This window comes from Balaenoptera borealis (genome assembly GCF_965194805.1).
Source record: "Balaenoptera borealis genome assembly, chromosome: 1".
Classification (NCBI taxonomy): Eukaryota; Metazoa; Chordata; class Mammalia; order Artiodactyla; family Balaenopteridae; genus Balaenoptera; species Balaenoptera borealis.
In genome coordinates this window covers 120,029,733-120,050,878 of record NC_138860.1, presented here as the reverse complement: position 1 = coordinate 120,050,878, position 21,146 = coordinate 120,029,733, and the positions used below count along the sequence as shown (strand labels likewise).

Sequence of the window (21,146 nt, the reverse complement as noted above, 5' to 3'; positions counted from 1 at the left end):
TCTCACTTTGGCACACGGGCTACTCATTTCATCAAACAAGAGGATATATTTTAAATATGTTCACTCTGTTATTCTTTGTTTTTAGTCCAGGAAAAAGCAGCAGGGCACCAGCAATAATGCTAACCTACTAAGCCACAGGGCTGTCTGATTTACTAAAATAGAAAATTACAACTCTACATAAAAATCAGGCTAGGAACCTCAGCCTATGGAAGCTCTCTTCTTATTTGAAAAGAATTTTAAAAGTAAGATTTTAAAGTTAACAGCTATTCTTGGTTAGAAGTATTACAATGTGTAAGTTACATATTAATAGAATATTCAAGTGAAAATGCTCTTATGATACTAAAGAATTTATTCAGTAATTTAAAAATAACACCTCCAGATGTGGTTTGCATTCAAATTCGTACTCGTTTACCCACAGTGTTTTAGAAGTCCAATAATTCAGAAAATAGATTGTCACATATGCGAAAGGAATGAAAATACATACCCTGAGTAAACCTGACTTATTTTTACTGCAGAAAACAAGAAACACTGAGACACTTCAAATAGATGGTGAGCAGTTAAGCATTCCACAGATGATTCATTTAACACGGTTGTTACTACCACTGTATCTTTTGACTCTAACAACTGCTTTTAGACACTTGTTTCAAACTTGTGGCCAGCTTTGGAAAGTTGAAATTCTTTGCTGCCAAGGGGTTATGAGATAAAATTTAAAGCAGAGGCATACTAGCTAGAACCACAGCCTAGACCTAATTGTAGTGTCTAACTCAGGGCAACAGCTGGAAATCATAAACTGCAACAGTAAGAAAACACCATCTCCACCTCCAGATTCCTCTTTAAGCACCGTATGCGTGGACCTACAATACCTCAGTACCTCACTAACTATTATATCAAGGGCTCTCCAGCATCTAAGAAAAGGTGTGAGGTCAGCAGCTCTTTGCCTGGTGTAATCTTAAAGACTGACAGATCCCAGCTAGCCTGCCCAAGGATCTGAACTTCTTTCTGCTGGAGTCACTCCTTTGAATTAGGAAGGCCTGCACCTTACCTAGACATGAACATATTAAGCTGTAGGCATGTAATAATCTACATATCACATAAGCTGTCATCAGCACGGAGCAGGGTTGTGAGGCAATGCAAAAGGGATATCTTTGATGGGGTTGAAAATTTTGAAAAGGGTTGCAGCATGGGACAAGGCACAGGGGAGCTGACCTGATTAGGAGACAAGATTCTAGACACCCAGATGGCACAAAATACCATCTTGAGCTCAGAGGAAGGGAACAGGATGTAGGAGACTTGACTTAGAGAGAGTTGGGCCTGGAAGAGTGACAGCATGGTATAGCTCAGGAAGTACAAAGGCCTGACTCAGGGCTACCCCTTTCCGTCCTACGCCCATGGCCGCCATCATTAATCCACCATGTGCTTCTGAGCACAGATATGGCCTGGAAGCCTTCATAGCACATTGCTCAGCCTCGAGCAATCAGCTGGAATTTGCCCTTGAGATGACATCCACTTACCATCCCTATTATAGTTAAAAAAAAAAAAAAAAAGAGCATAGGCTAAGGATCAAGCAGACCCAGAGTTGAAATCCTGGCTTATGCCCACAGGCAAATCAGTTCACCTTCCTGAGCCTCCCTCCACTTCTTAGCTATGGAATGAGCATGAAGGATACTGACCTGACAGGATTTTTGGGGAGATTTACTGCGATAATGGGTGGAGAGTGCCTAACACAGAAGACACTCAGAAAATATTCACTCTGACTGCCCAGATGGTGTCGGACACTTCCCCTGCTGTGCTTCCTCAGGCAATTTATGAACACATCTGGTGTGCTGCTGTCGTGTGAAAGTGTGAAAGCTTGCTGAAGTGTGAAAGCTTCGGTCGCTGTCGTAGGCCCACACCTGTGTGTACACGTGTGCACACACACACACACACACACACACACACAATCTATTACACTCTATCCTATTTTGGCTACCCTGCTACACTGACATCCTCAGAGGAGATCCCTTTCGCGCCTTCTTCAGCTTGGGACACCCAGCTGAAGCCATGTGCCATACACATAATAGGTACTTAATAGAAATTTGTTAAATGAAGGAGTAAGCGATCTTGATTCTAATCCAGACCCTGGACTAGAGTAATTTTAAAAGGTCATTCTATGCCTCTGCCCCCAGTTTCTTCACCTGTATATTAAGGGATTTGGACCATAATGACCTGTAAGTTTCCTTCTGGCTCCTACATTGGCTGATGCTGAGTTTCACCTACAGCTTCCTTCTCCACATGCAGATGTGGAGATAGTCTGCTGTAAATACACCCCACTAGTTCTTAAATAGCCAGCTTCTCCAATAACTCATTTTGTGTTTGTTATGCTTTCTGCTACCAAGTGGGGAAAAAAAAGAATCCAAGTGACAAACATCTATAGTTTCAACTTGCCAGGTGTATGAATCAGAGCGCCATTCAGAATCTGTCAAAATACCTTCAACTTGCTACTTTTGATCATACGTAACTTGTCCCTAAGCTTGTTGGAATTGGTATTTACCATAATTTGCTTTAAAGGAATGTAATGTGACACTGTCTTTGTTTTCTAAAGACTTTTTAAAGTTTACTTTGTAATTTAGAAAGCAATGCTAGTCAGAGCACAGTACTCAAATCCCAAGAAAATGGCAATAATTACTGATTAACCTTTTAACTAGCAATACAGTGATGCTAGAGGTGCAAACATAGCCTTGTTTTCTAATTTTCTTTATTCCTCAACTCTTTAGCTGCCCTGCTGCCACCCTCCCCAACCCCCAGCCATGTCCTATTCATCCCAGATGCTCTCCTTTATCCACTTTTCTTCATTTTCTCTTTTTCTTCAGGAATTCTGCTTGTATCCTATTTGTGATATAAGCATTGCTATCCCAGGACTGCATGCATCATCCAACGAAAATTCATTGAGCCCCAAGAGGTGCCAACAATCGTGTTAATTACCCAGGACACAGGTAAATAAGGTGAGACATACTAGCTCTTTCCCAGTTCCTGACTTCACTGGCTCCTTCTCATAGTTCAGCTCCAAGTGTACCCTTTGGAGACCTTTTCCGTTGTGCCATGTAAAGTAGCCCAGCCCAGCCATCCCCTAAAATATTATTCTGTTTGATTTCCTTATATCACTCTCTGCACTTAGCTTGTTTATTTGTTGACTGGTTGGTTGCTTCATTTACTAATTGTCCATCATCCCAGTTGGATAGAAAACATGAAAGTGAGGACTTTGCCCATTTAACTCACCTACAAACACCTTTCTTGTATACAGCGCCTTCTAGTTACCTTCTGGAGGTTCTGATTCCAGGAGCCTGGAGTGGGGCCCAAGAATCTGAATGTTTAACAGATGCCCCCAGGGAGTCTCATGCTCAGGGTGAATGTGTGAAGTGCTGGATTTTATACAAACCCGGGTCTTAAAGTTTGATGACCATATCTGCTTACATCCCACTTGGGGATCCTTCCACTGAAAAGGAAAAGTCTCAATTTGGATATGCTCTGTGGACTCCTGTGAAATGTAATTTGGTGACAGTGAATGGTGTAGGCCTACAGGAATTTTAAGAAAAGCCATTCTCCATCAGGTTCATATTCAAGAAAAAGAAAATTATTGGTAAAGCACAACCTGCTTAATAACTTAATGAACAAACTATGTAATCAGAAAAAGAAAAAAACCCATTATTTGGAAGCATAGTCTCAGTTTGCATTGAACAAACTTTCAAAGCTTGAGAGAAGGAATATGAGGGAATGGGTGGCTTAAGTATACAGTAAGGATGAAAGGAGAAGAAAGCAAAGTAAGGTTGGAGGACAGAAATAGAATATGTATAACAGATAACAGTGAAAGAGACGATGGACACTGCAAACAAGGAGTGCCAGGAGTACCCTTGCCAGGAGTGCCAAGTACAAGGAGATGCCAACAAAGTATCCTGTAAGAACCTGGAAATGACAGGAAAAAGGTCGTTTTTTTGAGTTCAGCCCTATACCAAAGTCATCTTAAAGAGACATTATAGTTCCCAGACCTGCAACACCTTTTCTGAAATCTGACTGAAGGCACTAACATCTCAGAAGAAAGAATGTCATCAGAGCCAGGGATGTCTAGAACGACTGTATGCAATTCAGAGGGAGAAGAGTTCTTGGTCAAGGTCAGCCTTTCTCACGGCTGGGATGTCTCTATTGTTCCGATTCTGTACAAAAAACAACCTCTAATGGTAACTTGATTTGCCAGGTATTGAGTATCTAAACCTCTTGGTAATTTTATTTCCTCCATCCAAATAAGTACGATGGCATTCTAGTTAATCACACATACACACACACACACCCAATCCAGAGAGAGGGCAGGCCAAAGGGAGGAAGGAAGGAGGCAAACCGGTTGTGGTGCCATGCTTGATTCACATTCTCCCCTCTGCCACCTGATGGCCTGATGGTCTCCTCCTCCTCCTTTGAAAGCAGCTCCCTTGTTACCTCCTGTGTGCAGCTTTCCCCAGACACTCCTCCCAGGCTGAGCCAAATGTCCCCATCCCACATTTCCATAGGCTCTCCACATACTTACTGTCAAATCAGACACCATTAGTAGATTATCCCTCCATCTGGCCAGCTGGGCTGAGAGCACCTGAAGGGCAGAGATGCTGCCATATTCACCTTGGATTCCTGACACCTGATTGGGGCTGGATGCTTAGTAGTTGCTCAGTTTTCAAGGAATCAGGAAAGGAAAGCTGAAATGTCCCTAACCTACTGACCACACACATGACATATAAATATACCAATACCTTGGAGATCAGGCACTGTACCTTGGTGCTGTAATACCAGCAAGCTGGGACAACTCCCCGTGCATTTTTCTCCCAGAGAAACTATAAAGCATGTTATCATAGGTACCTGGGAAACCAAGGACTCCTCTTCTGATTTGGGATGGTTTATTATAATCTAGAACAGAAGAGTCTGAGGTTCTTATTACAGTCCATGTGTTTCCACATTTGGGTTAATCAAACACATTTAAGCCATATAATATCATAGCTTGAAAGAACTCTCTGTTTAAAAGGTTACTTTTACTATCTTATTAATCAAATGAGATTAATAAGTCAAAATGTGTAAACGACAATAAATAATTTATAAATTGTTAATCAGTGAAGACGAAACATCCAAATCACATACATATAGATGCTGAGAAAGATTGTTCAAAGTTTAAAGGAGTCTATCTTTGAACTAGAGACCATCTATTTACCTTGATCCAGGATATTGGGCACATCAAATACCCTAAGTTCAGTAAAGGGCAAATAAATAAAGTCTGAGATACTGTCTCACTCAAACTGTGGAACTAAAGACATCGTGATACTCAAATAACAGAAAGCTCATCTTCTTATCCTTTAGCCCTCTCCCATAGGAAAACATTAAACACTTCCTCTTTCAACATATACCTTTTTATTTTCCTGAAGCAAATGTGTTTATTTATTATTGGGTACAATGACTAATTTGATCTTTTAACCTAATGATATACATATACTGAAGGATTTACTAGTTAGGTAAACTCGGGTAATTTACTTAAACTTGCTAAGCCTTGTTTCTTCATCTGTAAAACAAGACACTAAAATTCCCCTCGTGGGGTTGGTGAGGCCCAGTTGGGAGAACAGATATAAGGCCCTTCAGTGCAGCATTTAGCACAAAGACATCATCGTGATCAGCATCTCTTACTTGTACTGCTTTTGTGATCTGATATTTGGAAAACCTAAAACAGCATTGGTCAGAGGAGCATTGTAACAGCTCGGCTCCTAGCGCCAAACTTCTGGGTTCAAATACCAGATGTACACTTGCTTTGGGGTACCCTTGGGTGATTTTTATTTAACCTATTTAACCCACCTGTACCTCAGTTACCTTATCTGTAACATGGAGATAATAAGGACGCCCACCTCCTGGGATCGCTGTAAGGGCTACAAGACTGATTATACATAAAATATCCAGATCATTGCTCAGCACTGAGTGAGACATGATGTGTTAGTCATTCTTGCTGTTGACCCTGCTTTCCAGGTTCAAAGATGGTCAGAATCAAACTCCAGAGTGGGAAGATGTGGAAGAATACTAAGAAACTAGAGTTATTTGAGATGCAGTAACTAGTTGCTATTTCCTAAGTAATCCCATAGGGATAATGATTTTTTTCAATAAATTTAGTCTTTATTTTTTATTTTTTAAAATTTAGTCTTTTAGAACGTAGCCGTACAGGAGGAACTAAGTGAAAAGACCTGAGTGACAGAAGTAGCCTGCGGTGCCCCATCCATTCAGCACATCTCTGTTACAGCACTAGCAATGCTGCAAATATTTTTCATTTTCATGCCTGTTTTCTCTACTAGACCATATGTACCTCAAGGATTACAACTAGATACAGCCAATTTACTTTTGCATTCCCAGTTCTTAGCAGAGTGCCTGACATAAAGCAGGCACTTAACCAATACTTATTAATGAGTGAGTGATCAAATGAGTGAATTAAAGAATGGTCTAAAAGATATATGTAGATATTTGTCCAAGTACAAGAAGATCTTTTCATCCTATCAGAGCAGAATCTGACTCTTGCGTCACCAGGTAGGAGCCAACAGCAAACGAGAAGATAAACGAACAGGAGTGACGTCTATAGCCTGGAACCTCAATTTCACAGAACCTAGTTTTCACCGTGTGGAGGTTTTATTATGAATCCTCTCATTTGCTTGGCAATTCTAATTAGCCCAGCCAGAGCTAATGTACTGCATGAGGCCTTTGGCAAAATTGTTTTGCTTTATGTGGATGATATACACCCAACCAACTAAAGTATTTAATGCTTGCTCCCAGTTCAAATAAGATCAAGTCGTCTTCCCATACCTGCACAAATATGTTGTCAATAAATCTAACGAACATTTTTGATAGAGTCATAGACTCTGAGATTCACAGGCGTTCTTACAGTTTGTCCATCTATCCTCCCACGTTGTGTAAGAATCCCTAAGTAGCACTACACCTGACAGTCATCTATCAATTGCCCAGCACCTCCAGCTGGAAGCCCACCCGTATCACTAGGCAGCCAGCTCCATTGGAGAAGAGCTCTAATTTTTACAAAATTCTTCTGATAATGAGTTAAAATATTCTTTCTCTAATTTCTACCCCTTGATCCTAGCTTTAACTTCCAAACTTCTAAAATATAATTCCTTTTTTTGAACACATAAAATGTTTTAAAATAACTGTTATGTCCTCATTTCTTCTCTTCTTTGGTGACAATTCCAGTTCCTTCATCTGTTCTGGATCCTTTCAAACCCCAGTCACTCTCCAGTAGGTGCTGACTACACTGACAATATTCCTCTCAAAATGTGATGTCCAGATCTGGCCTTAACGGTACCACTGTGGACATCCTTGTATCCAGAGAAAGCAGTACACTTTCTTTGCTAAGCATAGATCCTTCACATTTCATGAGCATGCCTATGACCACACTCCCCTTTGGGACAATCGTACAGTGTGATGTCCTCGACACGACAGCACTTCTGGTCAGTAAAAACCCTTAGTTCGGGGCTTCCCTGGTGGCGCAGTGGTTGAGAATCTGCCTGCCAATGCAGGGCACACGGGTTCGAGCCCTGGTCTGGGAAGATCCCACATGCCACGGAGCAACTGGGCCCGTGAGCCACAACTACTGAGCCTGCGCGTCTGGAGCCTGTGCTCCACAACAAGAGAGGCCGCGATAGTGAGAGGCCCGCACACCGCGATGAAGAGTGGCCCCCGCTTGCCACAACTAAAGAAAGCCCTCGCACAGAAACGAAGACCCAACACAGCCATAAATAAATAAATTAATTTTAAAAAAAAAACCCTTAGTTCTTTTTTTCCCCCAAACATATATACATATATTGTTTTTAAGATCTTCCTTATCTTTTTGGTTGTATAACTGCAGTGTGTGTGTGTGTGTGTGTGTGTGTGTGTGCCCGCGTGTGTGTGTTTTGTCTAAACCTAACGACCATATCTATTCTTATAAAGCGCTGTTCTCGCTTGCTTTGGCAGATCATTCTACTCTGTTGACAGCTGTTTGAATAAGGAACCTCCTACCTAACATATTAGCTATTCTCTCTTTTTGCTACCTACATATTTTGACACCTGCAAGTAATGTTTTTTCCATCTTCTCTGTCACTGCTACTTTGCTGGGGAAATACAGACCAAGCACAAAGTTCTCTGGCATCCTTGAGATTCTTGCTAGGTTGACATCAAGCCTGTCTCTAATCACCAGGGCTCAGGTGTACCTGTTCAGGTACTGGTGGATCTTCTGACTATTCTATCATCCTGCCCACAGTTCCTCTTGATCACCAGAATATGACGTCCAATTAACAAAGGGCATCTTGACATCCACATATACATACTATCTATAGCATGCTCTTATCTACTCTCCTAGCAACCTTACCACAAATTATAAACTGAGCTAATTTGTTATTTAATTTATATGGTGTTTTATGAGCACCACTTATTTTTTTAATTAAAAATCTATTCTACAATTTTCCTGAGCATGTAAGATTCTTCATCAAACATTAAACTAGTTAGTTACGCAATATAAATTCATGACTTATCTTCTGACTTCATACAAAACTGCTCATATTTGTAAAATACTCAAAGATCTTGTAAAGGTGGTCAGAAAATGAAATTTAAAATTTTAAAGTTCAAAACTGTTATTTTTTTCCACATATACACTGCATCCTAGGGAAGAATAATAACATTTCATTTACAGTCAACCATAATTGCTCATTTGGGAGTTTATTTAGAAAATTAGAACAAAATCTTAAAACCACAGGTCTCAAAATAAACAGTCATTTCTGTGCTTTCTAATTGCTTCATTTCATAGGTGAGGAAACTGAGACACAGAGGGGTTAGTAAATCTTACTAGCAAATAATACAATTAAGGCTGATCTATTTAGCAAATTAAAAGCCCTATATTCTTAAGAAAAAAATAATTCTATCCCTGAAAGAAAAACATTTACTTTATCACTTATTTATTTAAAAACTCACTTGATATGAACATAGCACTTTATTTAAAGAAAGACAGAAACTTCCCCCAGGTTGACTCTACATGGTCAGCAGATACGCTTTTCTGCAGGTTCTGAGCCAGGTTGGGGCCAGTTAGGAGAATCTGAGGTCCTTTCCTATTCTAGAAAAAGCCCAAGTGACATCAACTCTGACGGAATTAACAGAGGGTATATGAAATGCCAAACTTAGGCAGGAGTTTCTCATCATAAAACATGGAAACATGGTATATATACATATACATATATATGACACACACACACAAATACTATTCATATCAGTTTTCTGCCACTGAAAAGAAAGGCTGAAATCTAATGGAGGTAACAAGATACAGAAACAGGAGGGTAGTGAGGCTGGGGAAAGTTATGTCCTTATTGGCACAAAAACTAGGGTGAAAACAATCTTATTTGAAGCCGGAAGAAAAATGGTGTGATTCAGAAACGGTAGCCTTACAATACACGTAATTCAGTATTATCACATCTACTTGTGAAATATTCTCCAGGGATGGTTGAACTAGATGGCCTTTGAGGTCCCTCCTGGCATAATAGCATGTGATTTTAAAATTCCCCCTAGAACACCAGAGCTCTATAACACACAGGTCTAACATGTATTGGGGCATAAAGAGCACGAAGCCAACTCCTTGAGAAACGAGTTGCATCCATCTCCTACCAGGGCAGGCTCTGGAGGCTAGGGGGCCAGTGGGGATCCTCAGAGCAAAAGGTATCTGAGGGTGAGGATCACTGTTGCCAACAGCCCTGTGCCAACAGTCTGGTTATTAGCTTCTCTGTACAAATGTTAAGAAATCTGTGCCACCCAGTATCGACACCAGATCCATCGTGGATTCTTTCATAGGTCATCCTCTTTCACTGTGTACTCTACCATCTCTCATGGTCCCTTTCTCAATGCTGCCAGAACCTGCACTCATACATGGGTTACATGCCATGAGTTCCAGGGAATAGGACCACTGTCCACTCAGTTGTCCAGGCCAGAATTTGGGTGTCATCCCGAAGGACTTTTCCCTTCCCCCACCTTCGCATGCAAACAATCACCAAGTACTGTCAATTCTACCTCATTAATATCTCTCTAATGCATTTGTTTCTTTCCAACCATCCTATGCTTCCCTTAGATCAGATCACCATCATCCCAAGCCTGGGTTAATTTAATAGCTTTCCAAATGGCCTTCCTGCCTCTATATTCTGCAAAGTGTGGTCAGCGATCTCTATATGAGTCAAGTTTGACAAAGCCGCCTCCTTGTTTAGGACATCTTCAGGACGAGTCCAAAGTCCACAGCCTGACCAGCAGGTCCCTGGTGACCTCTCCCTGACTGACCCACCAGCCTCCTTGCTCCCCTCACCCCTTGTTCCTACCTTCTGTGTTACTGGCAGTGCCCTGAACAGGCCATGTCGTCTTTCGTTTCTGGGTCTTTGTCCCTGAAGCTCCCTCTGCTTCCAGCACACTTTAAAGATCCATGGGCCAGTTCCTCACACAACGCCACAGCTTCCAGTACTCAGTTTAATAAAAACAGTAGCTTCCACTTAATATGAGTGGTTCTGTTCAAGGCATTTTTATGCATCCACTCATTGAGTCCTCTCAACAACCCTTTGAGGTAGGGATTATCATGTTCCCCTTTTAGAGATGAGATCACATGATCTCTCAAAGCTGGGTTATGTGCCTCTTCTAAGTGCTCCCAGAGCCCCCTGTGTTTATCATAAAACTTACAATTATCTATTTTCCCAATTTTCTGCACCGCAGACTGCAGGTCCTGAAGGAAAGACATGTCTGATTTTTGGTGGTCTCCTAGATGAAGCTCAGTGAATGATTGCCGAATTAATAAGTGATGACAGTGCTTGGCAATATGGTATAGGGTTAGGAGCACATTCCAGGAGCAATCTGCATTCAGATCTCAGCTCTTCCAACGACTAACTGTGTAACCTTGAGCAAGTTACTTAACTTCTCTGCCTAGAATGCGGATAAAGATAATACACAGTTCATTTAAGAGTTAAATAAGTTGATAGCTGTAGAGTGCTTAGATGAGTTCCTGGAACATATAAGGACTATACAAGTGTTTGCTATTATTAGCATTCATGTTAACGAAGAAACTAAAAGCACTTGTAAAATGGAATGAACATCATTAGTTCACCTTTACAGGCAAGAGAAACTAAGATAAAGTGACAATCCTCAAAAATATGCTCGTCCTAGAATTAAACATCACTGCCCAAATACTTGTTACAAAGCATCAAGGAACTAGCTTAAGGATGGATTCCTTACAAAATAATCTCATCAGTAGACTTTTTAAAAAACAACAAAAACAACTAACTAACAAAAACAGCAGATGAATGAGTCGCCTCTAACCAACTCTAAAGAGGAAATGATCTAGAAGTTTCAGAGCACACCACTTACTTACATAAAAGATAAACTCCTACATATGAGGAGCAAATTTATAAGAAAGCTTTTGGGAAATGTTTCCTAAGACTAACTAATAGGACAAGCTCAGATTTGTGAGAATGGTTAGGACCAAAGAAATTCCATTTTACGGGGAAAATTTCCTGAACAATTTACTCACTGACAGTGAAAAAACTTTAATCCTCAGATCTCAACAGGGATTTAATTGTGTGCTCTTAAAAACAAAGCAGATGTCTTATTAAAACAATAATTTGATCTAAGAAAAGATATAACCAAAGGAATAGACACTGTGCCAGGATTTTGTGGAGTAACTGAGTATTGCATCCCTTGTTAGGGACAGTGACTTTGCTTAGAGAATACTGGAATGGAGACCCCATTTGCTGAAACAGTGGCTGGTTTTCACCAAAAGAGACACATAAATATAGAAAAGTTTCATTCAGAGTAGACCCTCTGCTGAGCAATCCAAAACCTTGGTCCTCACGTCCGTGACCCATTTAAAGACTCACTGGAATTTCCTTGTAAAGAAACAGCAACCAGAACTTTTACTATAAACGTTATCCTTCAGTTCTCAACAATGATCCATTCTTTGCCAATGCTTGGCAATGAAAATAATACAGTATTCATTGAGGTTCCTATCTTTTCTTTCTAGATCCCAAGTCAAAAATGAATTCCTGAAACTCCATTTCCCATTTTTGTGATGGAGATTAAATCCTACTTTAAATGTAGCATAATCATGAAATTCTTTATTTGCCTGAGAGGTTTGGAAGAACAACCAAGGGTGCCTTATGACAGATAATGTTTGTTTTATTCATTAATTTAATAAAAAATTTTTGTAACAACAAAACCCCATTACAACTAAAAATCTGGAGAGTCCTTAGATTTCACTGAAGTGGAGTTTGTCCTTTAGTGGTAAAGAAAAATGGATGAACCTCCCCCCCAGTAAGATTCTAGGAAATTCTCAGTGGCTCTTCTGTCATTCTCCAAGTACCCACCTCTACACTTTCAAGTTATGCAGTGTGTAGGGCACATGTTTTGGGATTAAAATGGACACCTACAAGTCAAAGATTCCCCTCTTCTCTGGTGACTGCATACCCCTCTCAATTAATCTCTCTGTCTGTGTTTCAGATTTGTAGTAATTAAGTATCATATCCCTTATCCCTCTCTGTCTCTGTCTCTCTCTGTCATTCTCTCTTTGTTTCTCACTCTCTTTCCTTCACACACTCCATCCACATGGTTACACAGGTGAGGTTCCTGGCATACCTGATTCTACTCCTGACCAAAATTGGTTCCTTTGAAACACCTGACCCAGACTGGACCAATCAAAATTCCATCCATAGACCCCAGCTTCTGGCCAGATGTGAATGGTCTAAGGTTTGGCATCTGATTTCAGGCTGGGCCAGTTGAGTCCCATCCCAGAGAATATGTCAATAGGAGAGAGAGACCTTGATATACACACATAGGAGCTACTGGCTGCTATATTTTGCACAATCTAGATAGAAGTAGCTGGACAATAAAAAGCAGTTTGCAGAGGGAGATAAGAATAAAATAAGCACATAGGAGAAACTCAGATGAAAAGGGAATAGAATTCCTGGAGAACACAGGGCTTTCCAAGACCTGGTTCCAGGCCATTCCTTAGGTCTGGTGATCTACACATTCTTGGTTCTATGGCACTCCTGTTCCTCTCTTTTTCACTTCAGCTGACATGAGTTGGTCCTGTTTTTGCAATTAAGAGGATAGTTAATAAATGAATGGAACTCTAAATTTAAGCATAGGGCCAGAAACTGAAATATATAGTTTCTTCCAGATATTTCATAACCACCACAATCAGATCAATCATTTGCTGTAATTTTGGAGTCGCAGACAAAAGGAGTTCAGTCATTGGTCAAAAGCCAAAAAGTTCCCAAAGAGTTTGGGATGGGGGGAACATAATGTATGGCCACACAGGTGGTTTTAGTGATGTAAATAAACTTGCAGAAATTATTTTCCTACATTTCCTATAGCTTCATAAGTTAGAGCTTTGAAGAGATGTATTAAAGAAATGCACTTAAGTATATTAGTTTTCATTTCTATAAAATGCAAAGTATTCGTGCAGATTTTACACCTCATCAGTCTGTTTATTCATAGCACTCTTACAAACCTGTCATTTAAAAAAATTATCTGTTGGGGCTTCCCTGGTGGTGCAGTGGTTGAGAATCTGCCTGCCAATGCAGGGGACACGGGTTCGAGCCCTGGTCTGGGAGGATCCCACATGCTGCGGAGCAACTAGGCCCGTGAGCCACAATTGCTGAGCCTGCGCATCTGGAGCCTGTGCTCCGCAACAAGAGAGGCCGCGATAGTGAGAGGCCCGTGCACCACGATGAAGTGTGGCCCCCACTTGCCGCAACTAGAGAAAGCCCTCGCACAGAAACGAAGACCCAACACAGCCATAAATAAATTAATTAATTAATTTTAAAAAATTATCTGTTAAAGCACTTCTGAGTAAGCACATTTTTTCTTTATGCAGGTAAATGAGGGTAGACTTGGGAGTTCCTTTTAGAAGTAGAAGATAATAATAACAGTCCTATGTTTGAATTTCAAGTTCAATATCACATTTGGCATGAATATCAAAATCTTCCAGCGGTGCTGCTTTGTTCACAGGGAGGTTTTTCTTGTTTAAGCCTTCTTTCGTAAGACTCTTGGAGAAGGTCAAAGAAAAAAAAAAAAAGATTCGCCACATGTTGAGACATGGAGGAGCTAGGACGCAGGCAACATAAACCACCCAATAAGCAAGGCTTTGGCCCCTATAAGCCTTATGGCCAGGCAGCTTCATCCTTTCCTTAAAAGATGAGCTCTAAAAGGAGGGGACCAAGTGCTGACAAGGAAGTAAACTCCTGTCTCAGTCTTCACATCACTAAAAGGAACTCAAGCCTAGGGTGTGTGTCAGGGATGAGCCAGAAGTTCAGTGCCTATGGAGGCTCTTCTTAACTCCTGCCTTCATCCTCACATTTAAAGCTGCCTTTTTGCTTTCAGCACATCCTCTTTCACGCTCCACACAGCTACCCCTCAATCTCTTGGCTGCCGCCCTCAGCCTTTGTCTGAGTCAGAGGAGTGGGGGCGGGGGTGACCCATCCTTAGACACAGGAGTAACTTCCTAGGCCTGGAGAGTGGAAGCTTCTTTCTGCAACCATCTTCCAAACAAACTCGGTTTTTGATTGTGATTTCTTCTCTCCAGTGGTGTTAAAACACTTTAACAAAGAACTGGGTTCTTATGAAGCAAGAAAGCAGGAGGAAGGCTATGTCAGTCATAAAAGTGTGCTGGTCTAACCTTCTCCAGGCTGGAGGGGCAGTGGGTCCGTTTTACACTTTTATGTTTCAACACAGGTGGTCTTACTGCTAGGGAGAGAGACTGTGTGAAAACTCCACATCTGCTGGACCCTGGCAGAGACTTGCTGGTGGATTTTAGTGGTTAGAACCCCAGTCTACACTAAGAGCATTGCTTTTCTAAAGAGACATAAGCATTTCCAAGTTCCTTCACCTGAACATGGCCTTCTATAAAGAAAGTAAGTAGCTCAATTATCCTCTTCTGGAAGATCAAAAGTCAGTGAAGCTTTAGGGCTATTTCTGGAACCCACCAAACTGCTCCTTTCTTGGGCTTTTTCTCTTGCTGCTGCCAGCTCTGTCTGGGTGGACCCTCTCTGATCAGCACTGCACTCAGCCCTCACTGCATCGGGGGTTCTATTCAGGCATCACATCAGCAGAGAAACTTCCAGGACCACCCCTCTCCCCGCCGCCCGCCTCTGCCCTGCCACTCTTTATCCGTTCCCCTGCTTTATTTTTCATCAGAGAGCTTCACACTATTGGAGATAATATTCTGATTTATTTATGGTTCATGTCCACTAGAATGTAAGTTCACAAAGGTAGGTACTTTGTCTTTTTATCACTCTATTCCCAAGGCCTAAATAGGGCCTGGCCCATAACGGCCCTCAATAAAGGCTCTTTGGATGAATGAATGGGAATGGAAGCCAAGTCTCTCCATTTCTAGCTCCCTGTCAGCTTTGATTTACTCTGTGCTTTCTGCCCTTGGTTTGCTGACAGGAGTTGGGAGATGGATTAGCTGTCACCCTTTCACACGTCTTGTGCTAAAGCAGGAACACTTCACTTAAAGGTATGTGAATTATATAAACCTGGTATTGATGGAAAGCATGAGAAGAAAGAATACTGCACCGTTTGTGGGAGTGCGGTTTGATATAATCCACTGGAGGACAATTTAGAAATATCTAACAAAATTTTAAACAGGTATTTTCTTGACCTGTTAATTCTCAAATAATATAGTCCACAAAATAGTCCCACAAATCCTCGGAGACGTATATACAAGGTGCTCACTGCAGCATTATTGATAAGGGTGAAAAATTAGAAGTAGTCTGTAAAATACCAACAATTCAGTGTGGAATATAATGTAATCTTATATAGTCACCAAAGAGAATTAGGTACATATGTTGACACTGACATGACCAAAAAACCCCAAAAAAACAAATCCAAGATATTATGGTCAAGGGAACAAAGCAAGCTAGAGAACTATTATGAGTATCAAGAACACCTTTCTGTACAAAAATCATCACTATATGTGTGTATCACACACTTTTATTTGCAGGGAAAATGTCTCCAAGATGACACATCAAACTGTTAACAGTGGTGCTGACTGCTCTAAAGAGAGGGCTGAGTGGGACTTTCACTTTCTAAATATAATATATTTATGTCATGTGTACATTTTAGCGACAAGCAAATGCCACATTCCTAATAACAAAAATAATAAAGGTTTTAAACATCATTTAAATTCTGGAGCTGGAGCAGTTTAATATTGATAAAATTATTTACATTCTGAGCTCTCGTCACCGACATTCAGATTAACAAATTCTATCACCTCTCTAGGCTTTATCTATTCCTGACCCATAAAATGCGGCTACTGCTCAGGGTTATTGGGCAGCTAAATCAAAATGATGGCATGAGTTTTAAAAACATTTTAAATTCCAAGAAGGCATTATGTATATTGTTTAAGCTTCTTGTTAGCATGCTATCATTTTTCCAGGTGAAGAAATTTGGGCGGAGAGAAATTAAATTTCCCCCATAGACTGCAGAACTAGAATCAAATGCTCTGACGTTAAACCCCCGCTTCACCCCGTGCATTACTCAGAGAGAAGGTAGGTGAATAGACTCTGTAGACTATGATTCCCTCCAAGGTGAAAGGGACTGGGTCTAGTCAGGAGCAGTAATAAGCACCTTTGGAACTATAAAATAAAATACAACTGCAGCGAAGAAAGCCCCGTATGTTTCTTTTCCTGCAAAGTGTGTTGGTCCATCTTCACCAAGGCCAATTAATCTTTTGAATTATGCTCAGATAAATGCTTTTATGCACCTAAAACCAGAGCACTTTAGGAAAACTTCTTCAGAATAAATATTCAGGATTTTGAAAAAGAAGAAACTGTAGGTCTTGATTCAAACATGTATTTACCTGGAGGAAAAATAAGACTTAGAAAAAAGCAGGGACACTGATTCCACCAAATTGCAGAAAGGGATACTTCAGTCACTGGGAAGTTTCTGAAGGTTTGCTTGTTGTGGCACTGCTACCGTTATATACAAACAGGGTGTACAAACAAGTGGGCGGGACATGTCTTACCTGTCCCACCCAGCCATCGTCCCGTAAGTTATAACTCTTGCCAAGGCTTCAAATAAGAGGGCTCACTTCTAAATAAGGTGTGTGGGCTCCAATTCCCTCAGCTTCAAGCAAGCACATTTTTTTTTTTTTTTTTTTTTTTTTGTCTGTACTGTGCGGCTTGTGGGACCTTAGTTCCCTGACTGGGGATTGAACCCGGGCCCTCAGCAGTGAAAGTGCAGAGTCCTAACCACTGGACGGCCAGGGAATTCCCTCAAGCAAGCAAAATTTTTTTTTCAATGTTTAACCATTCTTATATTTGTAGAATTATCCCAGTGTGATTTTTTTTTTATTATTCTCCCAGATTTAATTCACTAGAAATATATTTTAAAAAAATTTTAATCTGTATGTAGTGGGTATGATCTTGATGTACAAACTCAATTGTGACAGAAATATCACAGTTTTTATTACTTTTAAATCAATTTACTTCCAACGTCAAGCACATATGCCCCTAGGTTGGCAGGAAATTCACTGTCAGTTATTCTTGAGTCCCCTTCCTATTACTAAGGTAGTATAAAGTTTCTGGGGTCTTACAAAGCACCAAGGCATTGGAGGAAACCCTTGTCATCAGTCATCTCTGCTCCCCAGCTGCTCCCAAGCCACCTATTCTTCAGTCCTACATCCCTGTGCTGCCATTTTCCCCAGAGGTTTTACTGCTTTCTAGAATATGCCAGAGCATACAGTACGGGTCCCTGATGTTTTAGGGAATTATAAATCTCTCTTTCTTACCAGTTCAAGGGAACTTCTTCTTGGCTTTCCTCTAAGGAAAAACTGGTCTCCACCATGAAAATACTTAAACTGATCTCTCCAGTGGAGTTTTTGCAAAAGAGGAGTGATAACTGTTCAAAAATCCTTGAGGCAGCAAATTACAAATCATAAAGCTTGGGGCTGAGTGGGGTGTGGGGAAGAGTAGCTATAAAGAACAGCAACATAATTTGATAACATGAACTGTGACATTTTGCAGGTCTTCCATGCTTTATAGCAGTTTAAACAGGACAAAAATATCATTCCTTCTCAGAATTTGGAAGAACTTCTTGCTAAAACCATCTGAGCTTCATACCTTTTCAGAGAATAGCTCTTTTACAAGTGTTTCAATTTATTACATGGTTATTGGTACATTCAGATTTTCTGCTTTTTCTTTTTTTTTTGAATTTTATTTTTTTTATACAGCAGGTTCTTATTAGTTATCTATTTTATACATATTAGTGTATATATGTCAATCCCAATCTCCCAGTTCATCCCACCACCACCACCCCGCCTTCCCCCCTTGGTGTCCATACGTTTGTTCTCTACATCTGTATCTCTATTTCTGCCTAAGCAAGCAAATTTTAATCAGTGTTACAAAGTTCTATCAATTTCCCACTACTACGGGTCTAAAAACCAAATTTGAGGTAGTATGTTTATTGATCATAAAAGACTGTCAAAAAGACTTCCCAGATAAACTTTCCTAAGTGTTAAAACAGGCATTTTAAAGATGTTTCAGCTATATAACTGAAACAGTAGACAACTACCAATTACACTGCTCCTCGACATTAGTTTTAAATGATAATTATTATTCCTCTCTTCCTTGGGAGTATCATCCATGTCTCAAGGCAGGAAAAGCCTGTCTTCTTAAAGATTTCTTTGCTTGGATAATTCAGATCAATAAACATTTCTTGAGCCCAACTGTGTGTAGTTCACAGTACAATATAAAGATGAATAAGATAGAGGCACCACTCCCTGCCTCAAAGGCGTTCACCCGACACTCAGAATTAAGGCTAGGGACTTCCCTGGTGGTCCAGTGGTAAAGAGTCCACCTTCCAATGCAGGGGATGCGGGTTCAATACCTGGTGATGGAACTAAGATCCCACATGCGGCGGAGCAACTAAGCCCGTGCGCCACAACTACTGAGCCCACGCGCTCTGGAGCCCTCACGCCACAACTAGAGAGAAGCCCGCAGGCCACAACAAAGAGCAGTGAAACCCGCGCCGCAATGAAAGATCCCACGTGCCACAACTAAGACCCGATGCAGCCAAAAAAATAAAGAAAATAAAGAAATAAAATAAAGAAATATTAAAAGAGAAAAAATAATTAAGGCTAGAGATGCTAGGCCTAATTTGCACTTCCTTGAAAGTTGCAGTCCTATTAGAGAATCGCAAAACGCAATATTGCAGAACCCCGTGCAATTTTTCTCTTCAAGATGCTATAGCAACGGGGTCCTGTGCCCAATTCAGACATACTGGTGTTGAAGACGTGCTGCTCCAAACGAGTCGACTTGTCATCAGGTTAATTCCCGAAGTCCCTTCTCCCCTCTCACTTGTAGCTACTTACCTTTCTCTGCCTTTATCTTATGACTTTTTCCACATAAAGCATTCTCTAAAATATTTGGGGGCAAGCTTTCACTCCATGCTTCCTCAAGAGTGCAATAATACTGGAAGCACAGTTTGCAGGTCATCGTCTTCTCCTTTAGACCACACCATTAAATTGTTTTCATTACCCACAAAGGGGTTATTTGTGTCAGGGCAAATGAGATCTGACACAAATTCACACTGGCTAATTTCAACCTAACAAAATAGTTTATTCCTATAGCGAAAAGAACAAGACAAGGACAAAAAATGTGTTAAGTCTCCATGATATAGAGGCAGAAGGGAAGAAATGTATTAAATAGATGGGTCCTATCAGAGCAAATGATGCAGCTTTGATGTGCTATCTGGAAGGTGTGAGGGTCTACCCTGCAGGTTATTCTCCTAGAGATTGGGCTTGGGGGAGCACGTATTTTCTAAAGGTTTTTAAAGAAATGATATTTTATATCAGAGATTTGGGTTTGGGTCTCTCTATTTCACTGAACTTCTTCCATCTCTAAACCACCATTTGCTTTGTTCTTTCAGTCATCCAAATGCAAAATTCTGAAGCTGAAGTCACCCTTTTGCTGCTCCCCTCATGCTGATATGTCTCCACCTTCTGAGGCATCTATCATTTTAATGTCTTTTAATTCCATCTTTCCTTTTCTTTTCTCACTGCCATCACAGGAACTCTTGCCTCTGAAGTGTTTATGCATGGGATGAGGGTATTCAGAACACCCTGGTAGTTTTTTCAAAACATGCACATCAGGGCTGTGCCAGCAGACCACTGAAGTAGAAACTGGTGTGTGTGTGTACGAGGGGAGAGAGAGCTCCGCATATGTGGAAAATGTGGCTCGGGGGATCTTGATGCAAAGTAGCACCACATTCTGTAATGAATTGTCTGGGCCCTCTTTCCTCAACCCTCCAAACCAAGCACTTGGAACCAGTTAGAGCCCATCTCTGATCGGGAGGAATCTGAGGAGCCCCAAGCCTCAGTTCAGCCTTAACCCTGGTGTCTGCCTTATATCCCAGCCCCACTAATTCGGTCTCCATGGTGACCTGACACTCAAGGTCTGCTGAGGCTGGGCCTCTCCCCAACTCCTGTCAGTCTCTCAGGGACCTTCCGGCCCCCCGCCCATCGTGCATCCATCCACCCCTCATGCATCCATCCGCCCATCGTGATCCCAGCCGGGCCTGGGTCGATGACCAGGTTCCCGTTATCCACAGCCAGGTTTCCCTGACCCTGACTTCCAGCTGCTGCTCCCAAGAGGGCTGCCTGTACCTGGCTGCTGCAGGAAGTGGCATCTGTTGTCCCCAGCTCTCCTGGCTGGATCCCAAACCCTTCCTTGGTGGCTCCTGGGCACTATTCTCGGGCCCGTGCTGTCACTGAGGACTCTGTGACACTCCCTCAGTACCTCCTTTAACAGCAGGCACAGGCCTTTGTGAGCCTGCCCAGAGCCAGCTCCCTCCCTCCACTGTGACCCCTACAGCCCAGCCCCCGCCTGCCAGCCGCCCAGCCTGCACCTGCTGCAGAGCTCGGACAGTGGCAGCTCCACCTGAACGTGGCCAGCCCCCGCCTGCACTACTTCCTTAACCCTACAGGGGGCTCCTGCCATCACTCTGTGACCCTATCCTGGTCTGGAAGTGTGGGAAAAGCTCCACCTAGGTGGCCATCTGTCCTCTCAGGTCTCCAGGCATCCACTTCCCATGCCAAGGGAATGCCC

The 21,146-nt window shown here is 41.5% G+C and overlaps 1 protein-coding gene across 3 annotated transcripts in view; it reads right to left on the bottom strand.

Moving 5' to 3' along the window:
• The window catches only part of LPAR3 (lysophosphatidic acid receptor 3), a 90,426-nt gene that overhangs the window by 28,103 nt on the left and 41,177 nt on the right, over positions 1-21,146 (bottom strand). The gene's annotated exons all lie outside the window — the stretch shown is intronic.